The sequence below is a fragment of the Mustelus asterias genome, chromosome 1, assembly GCF_964213995.1.
Source record: "Mustelus asterias chromosome 1, sMusAst1.hap1.1, whole genome shotgun sequence".
Lineage (NCBI taxonomy): Eukaryota > Metazoa > Chordata > Chondrichthyes > Carcharhiniformes > Triakidae > Mustelus > Mustelus asterias.
Window position 1 is genome coordinate 11,198,648 of NC_135801.1, and position 17,083 is coordinate 11,215,730.

At 46.0% G+C, this 17,083-nt stretch overlaps 1 protein-coding gene across 1 annotated transcript in view; it reads right to left on the bottom strand.

The window, feature by feature from the left end:
- LOC144491368 (putative E3 ubiquitin-protein ligase HERC3) overlaps positions 1–7,901 on the bottom strand; it is a 76,843-nt gene extending 68,942 nt beyond the window's left edge. The window contains exon 1 of the mRNA XM_078209086.1: positions 7,720–7,901. The gene's annotated coding sequence lies outside the window, so the exon portion shown is untranslated. The remainder of the gene's footprint in view (positions 1–7,719) is intronic.
- Positions 7,902–17,083: the final 9,182 nt, after the last annotated feature.

Below are 17,083 nucleotides of genomic sequence, written 5' to 3' on the forward strand. Positions count from 1 at the left end.
TAGCACTGCCGCCTCACAGCACCAGGGAACCAGCTTCAATTCCCGACTTGGGTCACTGTCTGTGCGGAGTCTGCACGCCCTCCCAGTGTCTGCGTGGGTTTCCTCCGGGTGCTCCAGTTTCCTCCCACACTCCAAGGATGTGCTGGTTAGGTGCATTGGCCATGCTAAATTCTCCCTCAGTGTAACCCGAACAGGCACCAGAGTGTGGCAACGAGGGGATTTTCGCAGTGACTTCATTGCAGTGTCAATGTAAGCCTACTTGTGACACTAATAAATAAACTTTAATCTTAAACTTTAAAATATAAATGGCTACAAGAGCAGAGGCTGTGAAAGCTGTGGCGAGTAGCTCACCTCCTGACTCCCCAAAGCCTGTCCACCATCTATAAGGCACAAGTCAGGAGTGTGATGGAATACTCTCCACTTGCCTGGATGAGTAAAGCTCCAACAACGCTGAAGTATTGTGACACAGTGTAAGATAAAGCAGCCTGCTTGATCAGCACTCCAACCACCACTTTAAACATTCACCCTATCCAACACTGACAGACAGTGGCATCAGTGTGCACCATACGCAAGATACATTGGAACAATTCACCAAGGCCCCTTCAACAGCACCTTGCAAACCTGCAAACTCACTATTACCACTTGGAAGGATAAGGGCAGCAGTTGCATGCAGATAACTTCCACCACCTGCAGGTTCCCCTCCACACCCCATCCTGACTTATCACCATTCCTTCATTACTGTTGGGTCAAAATCCTGGAATCCCCACCCCCGCAACAGGCACTGCAGGTATACCTACATTAGATGGACTGCAGCAGTTTAAGAAGGAGGCTCACCATTATTCTATATATATATAGAAACCGCCCCAAACACCTCGATTAGATTCCAGTCTGTAACTCACTCCTGGGTATCTGTTATTCTATATATAAACCACCCCAACCCCATCCAGTCTGTTATTGTTGACTCGGTATCTGTTATTCAATGTATAAACCACCCAAACCCCTCGACTAGAGTCCAGTCTGTAACTCATTCCTGGATATCTGTTATTCTATGTATAAACCACCCCGAACCTCTCGATTACATTCCAGTCTGTAACTCACTCCTGGGTATCTGTTATTCTATATATAAACCACCCAAACCCCTCGATTAGATTCCCGTCTGTAACTCACTCCTGGGTATCTGTTATTCTATATATAAACCACCCCAACCCCATCCAGTCTGTTATTGTTGACTCGGTATCTGTTATTCAATGTATAAACCACCTCGAATCCCTCAGCTGGATTCCAGTCTGTAACTCACTCCCGGGTACCTGTTATTCAATATATAAACCACCCAAACCCCTCGACTAGAGTCCAGTCTGTAACTCACTCCTGGGTATCTGTTATTCAATGTATAAACCACCCCGAACCTCTCGATTACATTCCAGTCTGTAACTCACTCCTGGGTATCTGTTATTCAATGTATAAACCACCCCGAACCTCTCGATTACATTCCAGTCTGTAACTCATTCCCGGATATCTGTTATTCCATATATAAACCACCCCGAACCTCTCGATTACATTCCAGTCTGTAACTCACTCCTGGGTATCTGTTATTCCATATATAAACCACCCCGAACCTCTCGATTACATTCCAGTCTGTAACTCACTCCTGGATATCTGTTATTCTATATATAAACCACCCCAAACCCCTCGATTAGATTCCAGTCTGTAACTCACTCCTGGATATCTGTTATTCCATATATAAACCACCCCGAACCCCTCGATTACATTCCAGTCTGTAACTCACTCCTGGGTATCTGTTATTCTATATATAAACCACCCCGAACCTCTCGATTAGATTCCAGTCTGTAACTCACTCCTGGATATCTGTTATTCTATATATAAACCACCCCGAACCCCTCGATTACATTCCAGTAACTCACTCCCGGGTATGTGTTAATCTACACATGAACTATCCTGAACTGCTCGGTCTGTAACAAACTCAAGGGCAATTAGGGATGAGTGATAAATGCTGGCCTAGCCAGCAACACTCACATCCCATGAAAGAATTTCCAAAACAAATACTGAGCTGACAACTCAAAAGATATTCCCCCATCAATAGGCAGCAACTGCAAGGGATTGGAGACACATTCCAGAGAAGTGAATAACCAATGCCCCATAATGCAGGCGAGACAGTGACCACTGTAAACAATTACTTTATAATTCAACAAAAGGGACCTTTTGGCTCTTATTTTTTTTAAATCAACAGCAATTTCGGGTGAGTTGAGGCTGTGGTTATAATTCTCGGAACCAGAGAAAAAGCGCTGATACAATATTCCAGCCTAAATTGGCCATAATAAAGTTTCAAAACAGATGACAGTTTTCAGTACGAAAAGAAGATATGAATTTATAGGGTCTTTTCCACAAACTCAGGATGTCCCAAACCAACCTTAGCGCCAGTTAAGTGCCTTTCTTTGAAGTTTAGCCCTTGTTGCAAAGTAGGCTTTGCACAGAGCAAGATCTCACACAATATGAGACACCTGATCAGATCATTAAGTTTGAGATGTTGGGTAAGGGTTAAATGTTGGCCTGGGAGACCTGCCGTCCCATGCCTTTGAAATAATCTCGAACGTCCCACTGAGAGGGCAGAGGTGGGACTGGTTTAGCATGTCTCAGCTGGACGGTGATCCCCCTCTCTCCCCAGCAGTGCTGCACCGGGAGTGCCAGCCTTGATAGTGGGTCTGATTGGGGTGGCACAGTGGTTAGCACTACTGCCTCACAGCACCAGAGACCCGGGTTCGATTCCCGGTTTGGGTCACTGTCTGTGTGGAGTTTGCACATTCTCCCGGTGTCTGCGTGTGTGGGTTTCCTCCGGGTGCTCCGGTTTCCTCCCACAGTCCAAAGATGTGCGGGTTAGGTCGATTGGCCATGCTAAATTGCCCCTTAGTGTCACAGGGGCTAGCTAGGGTAAATGCATGGGGTTAAGGGGATAGGGCTTGGGTGGGATTGTGGTCGGTGCAGACTCAATGGGCCAAATGGCCTCCTTCTGCACTGTAGGATTCTATGGTTCCCTAGAGTGTGGTGTGGTCAAATGGACAACAGCCTGAGCAATTTGGCCCAACATAAAAGTGGACACTTTATAGCTAAACAGCTTCTACAAGCAATGCCTGATGGACTGTGGACAAGGTTACCACAGGTCAAAAGCCAACAGGGACCATACCATATCTGCACATTGAGCAGAAGTGATTGACCTTAACAGTGAGGGAGTCATTGTGACCTGAAACCAGAATCCATACCTTTTACATATTGAATAGAGAGGTTCAAATTTAACAATGGAAGAGTCGTCATGTCCTGAAACCCATCAGGAGGTAATCAGCCAGAAGAACAGAAAAAGACATTATGATTGCGCATTCCCTTGTTTCAGCCAGACTTCTTGTGATTAACCATATCCTGAAAGGAGACATGCACAACTAGGATGACTTGGCCTAACCTCATTGGGTGCTGTGACCTCCACCCTGTCACTCCATTAGCTGAAAGCCAGAGAACATTCCAGAAGGGCTCAGAGAGGGGGGGATAAAAACAGCTATCTCTTGACAAAATCCAGCAAAGACTCGACTAATCTATTATGATGATGCAAGATGTGTGAGATCCACATTCATGCTAAGAAGACCCTGGATATTACTGCTGCCTCACAGGGCCAGGGACCCGGGCTCAATTCTGGCCTCGGGTCACTGTCTGGGTGGAGCTTGCACATTCTCCCAGTATCTTCATGGGTTCCCTCCGGGAGCTCCGGTTTCCTCCCACACTCCAAAGATGTGCGGGTTAGGTTGATTGGCCATGCTAAACTGACCCCAGTGTCAGGGGGATTAGCAGGTTAAATATGTGGGGTTTCGGGAATAGGGGCCTAGGTGGGATTGTGGTCAGTGCAGACTCGATGGGCCAAATGGCCCTCCTCTGCACTGTAGGGATTGGGTGATCTGTCAACATGAACTCAATGAATTGAATCCAACAGCCCAATTGACTTCACCAGACTGGGTAGTGTCTGTTTCTCAAGCAATGTGCCTAGTTTGGAGAAAGTTACCTTAAATTTGTGTAAGAATAGTTTCTTTAACCTGTGAGTGTTTTTGTAATGAAGCTAAGTTTGAACCACAGTCCTTTGTCTGTTTCAAAGTAAGACACCTGGGTAAACGTGTTTTGAGTGATAAACTGGTCAAAGTGTCTATAGAGTATTTTGTGGGCAACAAAGGGTCTCCAAACCCATAAAAACCCTTGTTAACTTGATTTAACCTTGGCAGAATGTACTCACTTATTGTGTGCCTGGTAGATAAGTTGCACATTCTCCCGGTGTCTGCGTGCGTGGGTTTCCTAGTTGTACAAGTCCCGAGACTAATCCTGACTCAATGATATTTTATTCAGAAGTAAATCATTAGCAGAAAAACAAGTTTCTTCCATAATACATGCACGATAGCCCTTGCTTTACCTTTATTAATGAGTTATTTGCTTATCGCAGGAATATTTGTCAGCGCAGGGGAAATATTTTTGCCTTTTTCATTCATAGAATCCCTACAGTGCAGAAGGAGGCCATTCGGCCCATCGAGTCTGCACCGCCAATAATCCCACCCAGACCCTATCCCCACAACCCACGTATTTACCCTGCTCATCCCACTGACACTAAGGGGCAATTTAGCATGGCCAATCAACCTAATCTTTGGACTGTGGGAGGAAACCGGAGCGCCCAGAGGAAACCCATGCAGTCACAGGAAGAATGTGCAAACTCCACAGTTACCCCAGGCAGGAATTGAACCTGGATACCTGTCGCAGTGAGGCAGCAGTGCTAACCACTGTGCCACCTATCTCCTAATCATAGAATCCCCACACTGTGGAAGGAAGCTATTCTGCCCATTGAGTCTACAATGATTGACTTTTGATTTGATTTGATTTATTATTGTCACATGTATTAACATACAGTGAAAAGTATTGTTTCTTGCGCACTATACAAAGCATACCGTTCATAGAGACAGTGTCTCACCCAGGCCCTCTTGCCCATCCTCGCCCTGTAACCTCACACATGGCTTATCCCTCTAACCTACATATCTTTGGACACTAAGGGGCAATTTCACATGACCAATCCACCTAATCTGCACATTTTTGGACTGTGGGAGGAAACCAGAGCACCCGGAGAAAACAGGCAAAACTCCACACAGGCAGAAAAGAGGTCACCGGAGACATGTACAACTAGGATGACCTGGCCTAACCTCATTGGGTGCTGTAACCTCCGCCCTGTCACTCCATTAGCTGAAAGCCAGAGAACATTCCAGAAGGGCTCAGAGAGGGGGGGGATAAAAACAGCTATCTCTTGACAAAATCCAGCAAAGACTCAACTAATCTACTGTGATGATGCAAGATATGCGAGATCCACATTCATGCTAAGAAGACCCTGGATATCACTGCTGCCTCACAGCACCAGGGACCCGGGCAGTAGATTTAAAACGGAGGATGAGGAGGAACTACTTCTCGCAGAGGGTGGTGAATTTGTGGAACTCCATAGCGCGGTGGAGTCTGAATCATTAAATGGTTTCAAGAAGGAGATAGATTATAGTTTATTTATTTTTGTCATAAGTCGACTTACATTCACACTGCAATGAAGTCACTGTATTTATATTTCTAATTTTTAAAAAACGGTTAAAGGGATATGGGGAACAGGTGGGGAGGTGGATTTGAGACCAGGGAGAGATCAGCCATAATCAGGCAGGCTGGAAAGGCTGAATTGCCTACTTCTGCTCCTAATTCCCATGTTCCGATGTCACCCAAGGCTCGAATCAAACCCGGGTCCCTGGTACAGTGAGGCAGCAGTGCTAACCACTGTCAGAGGTTAGGCTGCTACTCATTGAGCCAAGGCCCTTTAAATCAGAAATGAGACCTTTAAAGAAAATACCACGAAAGCTTCACCATCCAATTCATTGTGACAGTCACAAAGGAGAGAATACCTTGTCAGCCAAGAGCCTCTCCAGCTGAGCTGCTCAGTTGCAAGAGAATACAAATTACCTGAATGTTCTCTTTGCTGGAGGGGTATCCAGTACCCAGTGTATCCAGTACCCAGAGTACCCAATGCCCAGAATACCCAGTGCCCAGAGCACCCTGTACCCAGAGTACCCTGTGCTCAGAGCACCCAGTGTATCCAATGTCCAGTGTATCCACTACCCTGAGTACCCAGTGCCCAGAGAACCCAGTTCCGAGAGAATTCAATGCCCAGAGTACCCAGTGCCCAGTGTATCCAATGCCCAGTGCATCCAGTACCCATTACTCAGTGCATCCAGTACCTAGTGTATCCAATGCTCAGTATATCCAGTACCCAGTACTCAGTGTATCCAGTACCCAATGTATCCAGTACAATACCCAGTGAATCCAGTACTCAGTATATCCAATACCCAGTGTATCCAATGCCCAGAATATCCAAAGCCCAGTGTATCCAAAGCCCAGTGTATCAGGCACCCAATATCCAGTATATCCAATACCCAGTGTATCCAATGCCCAGAATATCCAAAGCCCAGTGTATCCAAAGCCCAGTGTATCCAAAGCCCAGTGTATCCAAAGCCCAGTGTATCCAGTACCCAATACCCAGTGTATCCAGTACCCAGTGTATCCAATGTTCAATATATCCAGTACCCAGTGTATCCAATGCTCAGTATATCCAGTATCCAATGCCCAGTGTATCCAATGTCCAGTGTATCCAATATTCAGAGTATCCAGTACCCAGTGAATCCAATACCCAGTGTATCCAATGCCCAGTGTATCCAATATTCAGAGTATCCAGTACCCAGTGAATCTAATGCTCAGCGTATCCAGTACCCAGTGTATCCAGTACCCAGTGTATCCAGTACCCAGTGTATAAAATGCCTAGTGTATCCAGTGCCCACTGTATCCAGTGCCCAGTGTATCCACTGCCCAGAGTATCCAGTACCCAGTGTATCCAATGCCCAATGTGTCCAGTACCCAGCGTATTCAGTACCCAGAGTATCCAGTGCCCAGTAGATCCAGTGCCCAGTAGATCCAGTACCCAGTAGATCCAGTACCCAGAGTATCCAGTACCCAGAGTATCCAGTACCCAGTGTATCCAGTGCCCAGTGTATCCAGTACCCAATGTATCTAATGCCCAATATGCCCAATGTCCAGTGTATCCAGTACCCAGTGTATCCAATGCCCAGTGTATCCAATGCCCAGTTTACCAATGCCCAATGTGCCCAATTCCCAATCTGCCCAATGCCCAGTACCGAGTATCCAGTACCCAGTGTATCCAATGCCCAGTGTATCCAGTGCCCAGAGTACCCAGTGCCCAGAGTACCCAGTGCCCAGAGTACCCAGTGCCCAGAGCAGCCAGTGCCCAGAGCAGCCAGTACAGAGTACCCAGTGTATCCAGCGCCCAGTACCCAGTGTATCCAATGCCCAGTGTATCCAGTACCCAATGAATCTAATGCCCAGTGTATCCAGTACCCAGTGTATCCAGTACCCAGAGTATCAAATGCCCAATGTGTCCAGTACACAGTATTTCCAGTACCCAGTAGATCCGGTGCCCAGTGTATCCAGTACCCAGAGTATCCAATGCCCAGTGTGTACAGTGCCCAGTGTGTCCAGTACCCAGAGTATCCAATGCCCAGTGTGTACAGTGCCCAGTGTGTACAGTGCCCAGTGTATCCAGTACCCAATGTATCCAGTGTATCCAATGCCCAGTGTATCCAGTACCTGTGCACAGAGATGCGGGCAGGAGGGGCTGCTCTCTCTGGGCTGGCCTGTCCCGGTACCGCGGGCGCCTGGCTCGCTCTGTCCGGGCAGCGGGGGCCCCGCTCAGCCGCCTTTGTTCACGCAGCGACCCCCAGCTCCCGGCTGATGGACAGCTCGGGCCTGTCAATCACCCAGGTGGCGGCTTTCCGCTTCCAGGTTGGTCAATAGGCTCCTCCTAGCCCCGCCCCTGCGCTCTGATGGACAGGCGGCTCCGCCAATCGCCGCGGCCGCTCCCCGCACCCAGGCAGAAGTGTCGACGTGCCAGCAAAGCGGATTGGGTTAAAGGGGCAGGCACCCACCCCCAGGGAGCAGCAACAACACAGGCTTAAAGGGGCAGGCACCCACCCCCAGGGAGCAGCAACAACACAGGCTTAAAGGGGCAGGCACCCATCCCCAGGGAGCAGCAACAACACAGGCTTAAAGGGGCAGGCACCCACCCGCAGGGAGCAGCAGCAACACAGGCTTAAAGGGGCAGGCACCCACCCCCAGGGAGCAGCAACAACACAGACTTAAAGGGGCAGGCACCCAACCCAGGGACCAGAAATAGCACAATGTCTGAAACCGCCAGGCACCCACCATCCACGGAGCAGAACTGACACAATCTCTTAAAGGGGCGGGCACCCACCACCAGGGAGTAAAAACGACACAATGTCTTAAGGGGCCAGGCACCCCCTTCCCCTCCACCTTGCCGAGAGCAGGAATAGCACAGTCTCTCAAAGGGGCTGACACCCATCCCCAGGAAGTAGCAACAACACAATCTTAAAGGGGCAAGCACCCACTCCCAGAGAGCAGGAATAGCACAGTATTAAAGGACCAGGCACCTACCCCCAGGGAGCAGCAATAACAGTCTTAAAGGGCCAGGCATCTAACCCCAGGGAGCAGGAATAGCACAATATCTGAAAGGGCTGGGCACCCACTCCCATGGGGCAGGAATAACACAATGTTTTAAAGGGGCAGGGCAGGCACCCACATCCAGGGAGCAAGATCAATACAATGGCTTAAAGGGCCAGGGACCCACCCTGAGTGAGCAGGAATAACACAATGTTTTAAAGGAGCAAACACCCATTCAGGGAGCCGGAGTAATGCAAAGTGGTCTGTGCCCACATTCAAGGATTAAGAATAATTCATTGTCTTAAAGGGATATGCACATATTTTGATGGAGTACTGGGATGACAAACCTATGCATTTTTCCTGTCGACTACTAAGCACTATTTCGATTTGATTTATTATTGTCATATGTATTGGGATACAGTGAAAAGCATTGTTTTTTGCATGCTATAAAGACAAAGCATACTGTTCATAGAGTACACAGGGGAGAAGGAAGAGGGTGCAGAACATATTGTCACAGTCACAGCTAGCTAGGGTGTAGAGAAAGATAATCTTAACATAAGGTAGGTCCATTCAAAAGTCTGATGGCAGCAGGGAAGAAATTGTTTTTGAGTTGGTTGATACGTGATCTCAGACTTTTTTATCTTTTTCCTGATGGAAGAAGGTGGAACAGAGTACGTCCTGGGTGCGTGTGGTCCTTGGTTATGCTGGCTGCTTTTCCGAGGCAATGGGAATTATAGAAAGTGTCAATGGATGGGAGGCTGGTTTGCGCAATGGACTGGACTTCATTCACGACCCTTTGTAATTTCTTGCGGTCTTGAACAGGGCAGGAGCCAGACCAAGCTGTGATACAACCAGAAAGAATGCTTTCCATGGTGCATCTGTAGCGTTGGTGAGAGTTGTAGCGGACATGTCAAAGTTCCTTAGTCTCCTGAGAAAGTAGAGGCGTTGGTGGGGCTTTCTTAACTATAGCATCGGCATGCGAGGGACCAGGACAGGTTGTTGGTGATCTGGACACCTAAAAACTTGAAGCTCTCGATCACTCGTCCCCATTGATGTAGACAGAGGCATGTCCTCCACTACGCTTCCTGAAGTCGATGACTATCTCCTTCGTTTTGTTGACATGAGGGAGAGATTATTGTCGTTGCACCAGTTCACTGGGAGTCATGGGAGGAAAGCAAATATAGGAGAGGAAAACAGAGAAAGAAAGAAGTACAGGGAAATAGAAGAGATGTGTATAGTTTTGGTCAACTTATTTAAGAAAGGATATGAATGCATTCGAAGCAGTTCAGAGAAGGTTCACTCGAAGCATACCTGCGATAGGGGGGTTATCTTAAGAGGAAAGGTTGGATAGTTTGGGTGTTATGGGCAGGAGGGAGATGAACTTAAACAGCTTTAATTTCTCCCCACACCACCCAACCATAAACAGAAGGAGGTTTTTGATTTGCCTCCACTTCTATCATCAGTGGGGCATTTCCTAGCCCTTCAAATTTGGTGTGCTCCAATTTCTACTGATAATGTCGAATACATGGGTACACACAACACTAGGCACTATAGTTGACTTGGGTACACACAACACTAGGCACTAAGAGTACTCAAACTTCCAAGCTTTAATTACTTGTGCACAAGTGAGAACACAATACAGCACAAAGCATTGGAAGGTGTTCTGTCGATTTGTACAAAAAATGTAACAGTTATAGTTCGCCGTATCTTGCTCTTTGGAATTTTGTTATTGAAAGGATCTTATTTTCATCCTGTGGCCAAGGCTGGAATACAGTCTTTAGGGAACTAACACAAGGTTTAGATTAGTTGCTCATCCTGAGTACGCAAGCACTGGTTTCACTGAAAGCTTTGTTTGCTAATAAGCATTTTCCATTACCTGACAGAGATGCGTGTCATAACTTAATTTCCACAATTGTTCTAACTTAATTGCTGGAATTACAACTTAATTTCCACAATAACCCCACATCAAACTTGAGATAGGATTAGCTCAAAGGGTTAGTTCATTTATATACACTCAAAATCATACAATCCCTACAGTGCAGAAGTAGGCCATTCAGCCCATCGAGCCTGAACCAGCAACCATCCTACCCAGGCCCAATCCCCATAACCCCATGTATTTACCCTGACACTAAGGGGCAATTTAGTATGGCCAATCCAGATGGGGGAGGAGAGTCACAACATTGAGTCCTAAAAGTTTGAAGTTTATTTATTAGTGTCACAAGTAGGCTTACATTAACGCTGCACTGAAGTTACTGTGAAAATCTCTAGTCGCCTCATTCTGGCACCTGTTCGGATACACAGAGAGAATTGAGCATGGCCAATGCACCCAACCAGCACATCCTTTGGATGTTGGAGGAAACCGGAGCACCTAGAGGAAACTAGCAGGCATGGGGAGAATGTGCAGATGCCACAAAAACAGTGACCCAAGCCGGGAATTAAATCTGCGTCCCTGACGCTGTGAGACAGCAGTGCTAACCACTGTGCCACTGTGCCTGTGCACTAGAGAAAAGAAAGGTGTACAGTACAAAAACCACAGGGAAAATAAATATTGTTTTACATGGGTTTCAGAGTCTCAAATCAAAGTCCAATGAGGTATTCCTTCCCCGAGTGCAGTGGGTTGAAAACCGATGCTGGTTAATAACTTTTCCAGTGTGTTGATTTCACACAATGATGTAGGCACGCAGAAATTAACTAATCTTGTATGCGATGGTACAGAAGTTCCAGCTGAAACATGGGGGCCAAATGTTCAAACCTGTGCTGATACTTTTCAGTGTATCCCAAGACATGTGACAAGAATAAATCAAATCAAAAATGTCACACTAACTCTGTCCTAATAACACATTAAATGTAAAGTCTCATCCTTGGAAGAAATACAAATGTAAAGCATTAGGATGAAGGTGATGAAAAGATCTAGGAGGTCACTATTCCCCACAGACAAGGGTGGGCTGATTGACAGGTTGTTCAAGATCATTAAGAGCTACAAAGAGAGTTGCCCCGATCTTGAAGAAATGGATCCATTGGAGTTTCTGAAAACAGGGACTTCAGGCGAAGGTGAATTAGAATTTATGAATTTAATTTTATTCGACAAAATGTTGAGAAGTTGGATAGTGATCAGGGAAAGAAGAGTGAGAACATCAGTTGAATTAGGCAAAAATGTGATAACATTAGCAACTGATTATTAAAGTCAGTTGGATCAATGGAAATAAGGAGGGGTGTCAGAATGAATACGTATGATTAGATCAGATATATCGAACAGAAACAGACTGTTCGGCCCATTCTGTGCTGGTGTTTATGCTCCACTCAAGCCTCCTCCCATCTTTTCAAATCTACTATTATAATCGTCTATTCCCTTCTCCATCATATCTTTGTCTAGGTTTCCCATAAATGCATCTACAATATTCACTTCAACTACTCCAGGTAATAGCAAAATCCACATTATCATTAAAAAAGTTTATTTATTAGTCACAGGTAAGGCTTACATTAACACTGCAATGAAGTTACTGTGAAATTCCCCTAGTCGCCACAGTCCGGCGCCTGTTCGGGTCAATGCACCTCACCAGCATGTCTTTCAGGAGGAAGCTGGAGCACCCGGAGGAAACCCTCGCAGACACGGGGAGAATGTGCAAACTCCGCACAGACAGTGACCCAAGCCGGGAATCGAACCCGGGTCCCTGGCCCTGTGAATCAGTAGTGCTAACCACAGTGCTACAGGGCAAAGAGCTTTCTACTGAATCCTTGATTGGATTTCAATCTTATATTGATAATCGCCTGTTATGTTCTTCTCCACATTCTCTCTGGAACATTCCCTGCGTATCCACTTTGTCAAAACTTTACACAATGTTCAAGACCCCTATTCGGTCACCCCTCAGCTATAGCAACGCACACACCCTAAGAATCAAATTTTTGACTGGAAGGTGGAAGGAGGAATCAGAAGGAGATTAAACTTGGGTTTCAATGTGAAATAATATGCATGAGGTTAGATCACTGAAGGTGGAAAAGAACAGGATCAACACTTGAGATGCTACAGACATTGGAGCAGTGCAAAGCAGATGAGGTGGTCTATTCTAAAGGACTTAAAACGTTCACTCTGTTTTTCTCTTTTTTATTCATTCGTGGGACATGGGCATTGCTGGCTAAGCCAACATTTATTGCCATCCCCAGTTGCCGTTGAAAAAGTGGTGGTGAGCCGCCTTCCTGAAGGACTACAGTCCAGTTACACCCACACTGCCAGTAGGAGGGAATTCCAGAGGTTTCTCTCTCTACAAATGCTGTCAGACTGGCTGAGCTTTTCCAGCACTTTCTGTTTTTATTTCAGATGTGGCGGCTACGATTATGGGTATCTCAGAGGCCTAACAACACCAGGTTAAAGTCTAACAGGTTTATTTGGTAGCAAAAGCCACTAGCTTTCGGAACAGGCTGTTCCTTCGTCAGGTGGGTGGGAGTTCTGATCACAAACAGGGCACAAAGACACAAACTCAATTTACATGAATAAATGATTGGAATGTGAGTCTTTACAGCTAATCAAGTCTTAAAGGTACAGACAATGTAAGTGGAGGGAGCATAAAGCACAGGTTAAAGAGATGTTTATTGTCTCCAGACAGGACAGCTATTGAGATTTTGCACATCCAGGCAAGTTGTGGGGGTTACAGATAGTGTGACATGAACCCAATATCCCGGTTGAGGCTGTCCTCATGTGTGCGGAACCTGGCTATCAGTCTCTGCTCTCTGTTCCGAAAGCTAGTGGCTTTTGCTACCAAATAAACCTGTTGGACTTTAACCTGGTGTTGTTAGACTTCTTACTGTGTTTACCCAGTCCAACACCGGCATCTCCACATCATATCTCAGAGGCCACAGTAGGTTGTAAATTTCCAGGTTACGAGGGAATTGGTCGTATTGTAACTGAATAAATCAAGTATAGAAGACCATTTGATTTGATTTTGATTTGATTTGATTTATTGTCAGATGTATTAGTATACAGTGAAAAGTATTGTTTCCTGCACGCTGTACAGAGAAAGCATTCATAGAGAAGGAAAGGAGAGGGTGCAGAATGTATTATTATAGTCATAGCTAGGGTGCAGAGAAAGATCAACTTAGTGCGAGGTAGGTCCATTCAAAAGTCTGATGGCAGCAGGGAAGAAGCTGTTCTTGAGTCGGTTGGTACGTGACCTCAGACTTTTGTATCTTTTTCTCGATGGAAGAAGGTTCAAGAGAGTATGTTGGGGTGCGTGGAGTCCTTAATTATGTTGGCTGCTTTTCCAAGACAATGGGAAGTGTAGAAAGAGTGAATGGATGGGAGGCTGGTTTGCGTGATCAAATCAAATGCAGAAGACCATTTGCCAAGATAAGTAGTAGATACATAAAGGCAAAAGAACAACTTGCCTTTATATGATACCCTTCATGGCCTCAGGACACTCAAGAGTTCTTTACAACCAATGAAGGATCTTTGAATTGTAGTCACTCTTGAAATGGAGGAAATGTTGCAGCCAATTTGCACACAGCACACTCCAACAAGCAGCAATGAAATAAATGAGCCGGTCATCCCCTTTTTAGTACTTGGTCAAGAGATAAGTGTTAGCCAGGGCACTGTGGAGAACTTCCCTCAATCTTTCAAATGATGCAACGGGGTCTTCAACACCCAGCTAATGAGATCAGGACCTGAGCTCAAAAAGCAAGGCTGACGTTCCAGTGCAGTACTCAGTGAGAGCTGCACTGTCAGAGATTCTGGCTGGGATTCTCCCAGCTTAGAGTCATAGATATTTACAGCATGGAAACAGGCCCTTCGGCTCAACTTGTCCATGCCGCCCTTTCTTTTTTTAAAACCCCTAAGCTAATCCCAATTGCCCGCATTTGGCTCTTATCCCTCTAAACCCATTGTACCCATGTAACTATCTAAATGCTTTTTAAAAGACAAAATTGTGCCTGCCTCTACTGGCAGCTTGTTCCAGACACTCACCACCCTCTGTGTGAAACCATTGCCCCTCTGGACACTTTTGTATCTCTCCCCTCTCACCTTAAACCTATGCCCTCTAGTTTTAGACGCCCCTACCTTCGGGAAAGAATATTGACGATCAAGCTGATCTGTGCCCCTCATTATTTTATAGACCTCTATAAGATCACCCCTCAGTCTCCTACGCTCCAGAGAAAAAAGTCCCAGTCTATCCAGCCTCTCCTTATAACTCAATCCATCAAGTCCCGGTAGCATCCTAGTAAATCTTTTCTGCACTCTTTCTAGTTTAATAATATCTTTTCAATAATAGGGTGACCAGAATTGCACACAGTATTCCAAGTGTGGCCTTACCAATGTCTTGTACAACTTCAACAAGACATTCCAACTCCTGTATTTAATGTTCTGACCGATGAAACTAAGCATGTCGAATGCCTGCTTCACCACTCTGTCCACCTGCGACTCCACTTTCAAGGAGCTATGAACATGTACCCCTGGATCTCTTTGTTCTGTAACTCTCCCCAGTGCCCTACCATTAACTGAGTAAATCCTGCCCTGGTTCAATCTACCAAAATGCATCACCTCACATTTGTCTAAATTAAACTCCATCTGCCAATCGTCAGCCCACTGGCCCAATTGATCAAGATCCCGTTGCAATTGGAGATAACTTTCTTCACTGTCCACTATGCCACCAATCTTAGTGTCATCTGCAAACTTACTAACGATGCCTCCTATATTCTCATCCAAATCATTAATATAAATGACCAATAACAGTGGACCCAGCACTGATCCCTGAGGCACACCGCTGGTCACAGGTCTCCAATTTGAAAAACAACCCTTTACAACCACCCTCTGGCTTCTGTCAAGAAGTCAATTTTGCATCCATTTAGATACCTCACCCTGGATCCCGTGAGATTTAACCTTATGTAACAACCTACCATGCGGTACCTTGTCAAAGGCCTTGCTAAAGTCCATGTAGATAATATCAACTGCACTGCCCTCATCTACTTTCTTGGTTACCCCTTCAAAAAACTCAATTAAATTTGTGAGACATGATTTTCCACTCACAAAGCTTGTTCGCCCTGCCCCCACTGCCAGCGAGAATGGAGAATCTGGCACTCAGCCAAAACTCCATTCACTGCAGCAGGAGCGGAGAACCCCAGCCGTGGGCAAGGTCGGAGAATTCGGACCACTGTCTTTAATCAAGGATGTTAAACCGGGCGTCTGTCTGCACTCTTGGGTGGATGTAAAAGATTCCAATGACAATACTTCATAGCAAAGCACGAGAGTTGACCCCGATGTCCCGGCCAGTAGTTATCCCTTAATAAACCTTCCAAAAAAAATCATATGATCAAATCATTATCACATTACTGTTTGTGGAAATTTGCTGTGTGTAAATTGGCCGCTCTGTTTCCTACATCACAGCATTTACTAAACTTTAAACAATCTTCACTGGCTCTAGTGAACCATAGAATCCTACAGTGCAGAAGGAGGCCATTCGGCCCATCAAGTCTGCACCAACAACAATCCCACCCAAGCCCTATCCCCATAACCCCACGTATTTACCCTGCTTAATCCTCTGACACTAGGGTCAATTTAGCATGGCCAATCAACCTAACCCGCACATCTTTGGGAGGAAACTGGAGCACCCGGAGGAAACCCACGCAGACACGAGGAGAATGTGCAAACTCCACACAGACAGTGACTTGAGGCCGGAATTGAACGCGGGTCTGTGGCGCTGTGAGGCAGCAGTGCTAACCATTATGCCACCGTGCTGTGCTTTGAGACATTTTGTGACTGTGAATAAACCCTATATAAAGGCAAATCATCCTGTGTTTTTTTCATTATCAAACTGCCTGTCCTGTTTCCTCTCTTTCAATCATTGACCACATTTCAAGCAAACTTCATTGGCTGCATGTCGCGTCACCATGAGATGAGTAATCATTCCTGAGGTTAAAAATAAGTAAGAAGTTTAACAACACCAGTTGTTGGTGTTGTTAAACTTCTTACTGTGTTTACCCCAGTCCAACGCCGGCATCTCCACATCGTTAAAAATAAGGCCATGTTTATTTATTAGTGTCACCAATGAAGTTACTGTGAAAATCCCCTAGTCGCCACACTCCACCGCCTGTTCGGATACACTGAGGGAGAATTTAGCATGGCCAATGCACCTAACCAGCACGTCTTTCGGACTGTGGGAGGCAGCAATGCTAACCACTCTGCCATCCTGCTGTAAATACTCAGCAGGTCTGAGAGCATCTGTGGGGAGAGAGAGAGAAAACAAGAGTTGTTTCCGGTTTATAACCCATCCAAATCTAATTACTGCCACTTCAGAGGCACTGGGGAATAATTTATTTCTCCCAGAGAATATGAAAGAACAAAGAACAGTACAGCACAGGAAACAGGCCCTTCTGCCCTCCGAGCCTGTGCCGCTCATTGGTCCAGCTAGACCATTCGTTTGTATCCCTCCATTCCCAGACTGCTCATGTGACTATCCAGGTAAGTCTTAAAGGATGCCAGCGTGTCTGCCTCCACCACCCTACTTGGCAG